Here is a 6,056-nt window from a genome sequence, read left to right on the forward strand (position 1 = left end):
GAGAGTGCGGCTAATTCCAGGGTGGCAGGCAAACCAAGGAATGCCTTGTAGACGGAAAACGTGGTCGGTTAATAGTTTGGCAGTCTCCTGAGCAGATGGTAACTTGGGCAGGGCATGAAAATGGACAGCCTTGGAAAATCGGTCTACAACGGTGAGAACCACTGTGTTACCTTGTGAGGGAGGCAAACCACAGACGAAGTCCAATGCGATGTGTGACCATGGACGGTAAGAAACTGGAAGTGGACGCAGAAGGCCGGCTGGAGGACGGTGGGAAGCCTTGCTCCTCGCACACACCAAACAGGCAGCAACATATGAGCATGTATCTGCATCCATCGTGGGCCACCAGAAATATCTCTTTAGGAGAGAGAGAGTGCGGCTAATTCCAGGGTGGCAGGCAAACCTAGAGGTGTGAGCCCACTGTAGGACCTGAGAACAGGCTTGATGTTATGTTTACCTGGGCGGTAAGTTAATGTAAAGTTGAAACGACTTAAAAACAAAGCCCACAGAGCCTGTCTGGAATTTAGCCTTTTAGCTGACTGAATGTATTCTAAATTCTTGTGATCAGTCCAAACTACCAATGGTTGCTCCGCCCCCACAAGCCAATGTCTCCACTCTTCTAAAGCTAACTTGACCGCTGATAACTCCCTGTTCCCAACATCGTAATTCCTCTCAGCAGGTGACCAGCGTCTCGAATAATAGGCACATGGGTGAAGCTTATGAACTGAACTGGTTTTGTCCCAGGGACCACCATTCTGACAAGAAAGTAATCCGCGGCCCACTGATACGCGCGCATGCCTACGTGTGTGTGCGTGCGTAGATGTGGATAGAAGGAAGTTTTAACAATTGGTTTTCCAATTGCGTGTGGCAACTTATCCAGAACTTAACAAGGGGCTGTGTGTCATACATGTTCCTCCTGACAGAGTCTGTGGACATCTCAATCAGCTGATCCTCTTCCACAGCCATCAGACTTGACCCTACTGCTGCATCGTCACTGAATGGGAGCAGGATCCACTTGCTGTCATGGCGCCACTCATCCGAATCAGTGAAGTACTTTTGGAATTGATGCACAACTTTCCTCAAATGCTCACATATAGTGTCGTTGATGTCAGTGCTGTCAGAGTATTCTTCAACTAAACACAACATCGCCAAGTTACCACTCTCCACTTGTTCTTTCTACCTTGACATTTTTTTGACGAATCAAGCTTTTTGTTGAGCTGCATGACGTTTGCATCTCTCCCTTGCATGGAGCTGTTCAACTTGTTAAGCCCCGCAAAAACATCTGTGAGGTACGCCAGCTTAGTTAACCAGTGGCTATCATTGAACTTAGAGGCCAGATCAGTACAATTCATCTGGCACAAGAAATCATAGATAGCGCCATGTAGTTCAAACACACTGGCGATATTTATTTTTTACATTAATTATTGTATTTTATTTGTATGACTTGAACTTTAATGTATGTTTAATGTATTACTTGATTTTTAATGTATTCCTTTGTAACTGTCCTTTGGCCGTGCCACTCATCCTGTACACTTTGGACAACCAAGCACTTTGGTCAACCAAGTTCTTTTAAATGTGCTATACAAATGACATTGACATTGACAAAAAAATATTTTACACTCTATCACTAACTTGCCTATTGAAAAAAACAGGGTGGGAACCTACCTTCTGTGATGTCAGTGAGCAGACTGAAGCTACCCAAGGACCCACATTACTCAGACAGCAGCAACACAATGAAAATCCCATGACCACACTGGCTCGGGTAAAAATCGACCGATGTTAGTGATCAAGTGCCATCATGTCGAAGAGAAAGGATGCCGGGGGTATTCAGACTTTTTTTGGCCACTAAAAACAAGAGAAGTGAGTTGAGAACAGTGTGGAAGTGAGTTCCAGTAAGCGGATTACTAGTGAACAAGATGTGTTTATATGTCTTTATGTAACTTTAATTATCATTTCTATTCACCTCAGAAATTTTAAATAATTAATTCCAGAACATAATGGCCAAAAACACCACCTCTTTACAGTTAATATGAGATTATTAAAGAGAAAGATGATTAAAACCAAACTAGAAAATTCCTCCGGCCGAGAATTTCAAATGAGTGCCTTCTGCTGTTGGATCCAGAGAGACGCTTTTTTGGGGGGGTATGAGAGATAGAGACCCAGAGCAGAGAGAGAGAGAGAGAGAGAGAGAGAGAGAGAGAGAGAGAGAGAGAGAGAGATGTACCAGGTTCAGAGAGAGAGAGAGAGAGAGAGAGAGAGAGAGAGAGAGAGAGAGAAAATGTACCAGTTTCAGAGAGAGAGAGAGTAATAAATGTACCAGTTTCAGAGAGAGAGAGAGAGAGAGAGAGAGAGAGAGAGAGACTGGCTGGCTGGTTTAAGCTGGTAAATGGTTTTGTATTCATATAGCGCTTTTCTAGTCTTGATGAACACTCAAAGTGCTTTGCAGTACAGTTTTACATTCACCCATTCAAAACACACATTCATACAGTGCATCTATTCACAGCACTTTGTTCTTTTTCAACGTTGTTTTGGTATCTCACTATGGGACACGCCCTCCGCGCTGTCCCCCAGAAGCAATTTTACACTCCACCAGTCCTGACTGGCAGGTAGAAGTGACGTCTGTCACTGGAGGAGGGACCTCCTACTCTATATAAGACCGGATGTCACATCATATCCTTTAGTCTAAAACCTCTTAGTGGCGGTCGGGGCCAGAACAAAACGCAGGAGCTCAAGGGCACCTGGGCGAAGAAACCCTTCGCTGCCAGCGTGACAGCGGGAGATCCTGCTGCCCATCCTGGCACTCTGGGGGCCAAAAAGAAGAGACGCCTGCTTCCCTCGCGACGGAAGGGGTTCAGCTCCGAGGAGCTTGTTCCAGAACCCACAAAAGGCGTGCAGAGGCCATGTTGGCACTCATAGCTCACATAAAATCAGAGAAAGGAAAGATCGGCGCTGCAGAGAGCTCTGTGGAGCCGCAGCCGAGTGTTTCCAAAAGCAAACGGTGCACAAGCACAATACTGTGCCCAAGAAAACACAAAATTCCTTTTCCCTCTGTGAAATGTTCAATAAATGGCCAAATGGCCAAATGCCGAAGGCCCAGCCTCACTTTTTCGTAAAAAATGACAAAACTATCAAAATGATAGAGGAACGGAACAGAGGGGTGTGGGCTCGCATAATGCCACGAGGGGGCAGTATGACGTCTATGGCACATCAACCCAGCCGGCCTGTTGCAAAGGGCAATATGAGACCTGGAATCACACAGCTCGTGGTACCCACCGCTGCTCAGGCACTAGGGCCGCTGGCGGCTCGAACCCCGACAGTGGCGAACCTGTGGGGTCTCGCAGTGGGTAATGAAGACTGTGACCAGGGGCTACAGGCTTCAATTTGTGTCCATTCCACCCCGTTTCAACGGGATATTGCAGTCACAGGCGCAGGGAGAAAATGTGCATATCTTGCAGAAATAAATCGTGGCTCTGAAGAACAGAGGGGCTGTTCAGGTGGTTCCACGAGAACAGAGCCAGAGTGGCTTCTATTCAAGGTACTTTCTGATCCGGACGGGGGTGTACGCCCGTTAGTGGACCTGCGGTTACTAAACACGAGTGGTCACAGGTACTACTCTACGCTTTCCCCCCGTTAGAGCTGATCACACCTACTCTGGCCAGAGTTTGGGAGAGGAGTAATGCCTTAATTCTTATAGCTCCCCTCTGGCTGGGAAAATACTGGCTATCGGAGATCTACCACCTGTTGTGCGCTCAGCCATGGCCTCTGCCTCTACGGAGGGATCTCCTGTCACAGGCGCACGGAGAGATTTTTCATCCTCACCCAGAGCGCATGGCGCTATGGGCTTGGCCAGTGAGAGGCTGAATCTGACCACAGCTGGACTTCCACAGTGTCATCAAAACCATTCAGAGCGCCAGGGCCCCTTCTACACGCATTGTATATGATGGCAAATGGCGTGCGTTTGAGGATTGGTGCGCAAAAGCAGGTGTGGAGTCTTTTCAGAGCCCTATATCTGGCATTTTGACATTCCTACAGGAACTATTGGACACGGGGCTGGCGTTCCTCACGGTCAAAGTGTACTTGGCTGCTATTTCAGCATGTCACATAGGCTTTGGGGGCAAAACGGCATGACAGCATCCTCTCATTTGCCAGTTCATGAAGGGCGCACGGCGGATGCGGTTGGTGTCATGGAGCTAAACCCCACCCAGGGATTTAACACTGGTGCTCGAAGCGCTATCTGGCGCACCTTTCGAGCCACTTCAGCAGGTAGAGCTTCAAATGCTCGTGTTTAAAACAGCTCTCTTACTGGCGCTGACATCTGCAAAGCGCGTAAGCAACATTCATGCACTGTCAGTGAATCCGTCATGCATGTGGTTTTTTAGGGGGGATTTAAAGGTTTTTCTCAAACCGAATCCCGCGTCTGTGCCTAAGGTTTTTTAACTCGGCATTAGCATATCGCCCTATTGAATTGTCGGCGTTCCATCCTCCACCGTTCTCCACGCTGGAGCTGAGATGGCTGAATGCGCACTGCCCAGTGCGCGCATTGCGCACTTATGTGGACCGGACATCTGGCTTCAGGAAATCAGAGCAGCTGTTTGTGACTTGGGCTTTTTCACACTTGGGGAAAACCTCTTACGAAGCACGATTGTCATGCTGGATCGTGGAGGCAATTGCCACAGCCTATCAGTGCTGGGGATTACAACCCCCCATGGGCCTGCGCTTCATTCCACTCGGGGGATGCTGCGTCATGGGCACTGTTCCAGGGCGTACCTGTTGAAGAGATATGTGATGATTTTAAAATCTGGATGTTACTGTACCTACATGGTCTCATACAGTTCTGAGCGTGGGGTCAGTCACAAATGTCCCTGTCTGACTGACGGATTGATTCGTTAGATATCGGTCTTTGATAAGCTTATCTGGCAATGCGGGAGTCGCTATATCCCATTGTGAGATACCGAAACTAATGTTAAAAGAGAACTTGAGGTTAAGGATTTAACATCCGCTCTCTTGGAGCGAGGAAGAGGTGTGCTTATTTTTTAGACTAAAGGCGATGACGTGACATCCGGTCTTATACAGTATACGTCACGTCTGCCTGCCAGTCAGGACTGGCGGAGTGTAAAATTGCTTCTGGGGGACAGCGCGAAGGGCGTGTCCCATAGTGAGATACCTCACTCATGTTTTGGAGAACGGGGGTTAACTCCTTAACCTCAAGTTATTCTATGGGGCCCCTCCCTCTGCGTGTGTTTGTTCACCAACGACACACCTGTGAAGGAGAGAGAGGGAGAACTCTGAGGTCTGGAGAACGTCCCGAACTAAATGCTCTAATTCAAAATATACAACTCTTATCTGTGAAATGAAGTGTGAGAATCACAAGACTATGATGAACAAGTAAATATCTTTAGTGTTGGTTAGAGTAAAAAAATGAGGCCCTGCGAGCAGTTTAGAAACTCATTTCTCATTCAAAAAATGTCCTCTGAAAATTAACATTGGATTCAATAGGGCAGATATATTTCCACACTCTAGCGCGCTCATCAAACAAATGCTTGTTACTCAGTCCTATCTGTAAAATGATTTTTAGAAACCCAAGACTTTAAACAACAACAAGATATCTTTTTTATTGGTGAGAGCTAAGAATGAAACCCAATGAGAGATGTCGCCAGAAATATTTCCTTGAATTCTCTTGGCGGATATAAGCACAGGTCCGAGAGATTTGAGAGTGACATGTCTGCAAAGGAAAAGTCTTCACCATCTAAAATATCTAAAAATAATGTCTGAGAACCTCTATTTGGGGATTTGAGAGCAGTTTTAGCAACAAAAAAGGGTCATAAAAAAACAAATTTTAGCCTCTCGCTCTTTTGGTAGAGCGAGCTTGCCTCATTGTACGTTTTCAGCCATGTTATCGTGATTTTTGTGCGAACCGGTGGACGAAATTCTTATAAAAAGAATAGCACACCATTCAACGTAAATCCGCAGGTTTATTTGTGGGTCTCGTGTATGTGCGACAAAATTTGTGGGAGAAGCGTCCCATACTTTTATGGGCACTGTCGCTCTTTTGATAGAGC

This window comes from Limanda limanda, chromosome 9, assembly GCF_963576545.1.
Source record: "Limanda limanda chromosome 9, fLimLim1.1, whole genome shotgun sequence".
Lineage (NCBI taxonomy): Eukaryota > Metazoa > Chordata > Actinopteri > Pleuronectiformes > Pleuronectidae > Limanda > Limanda limanda.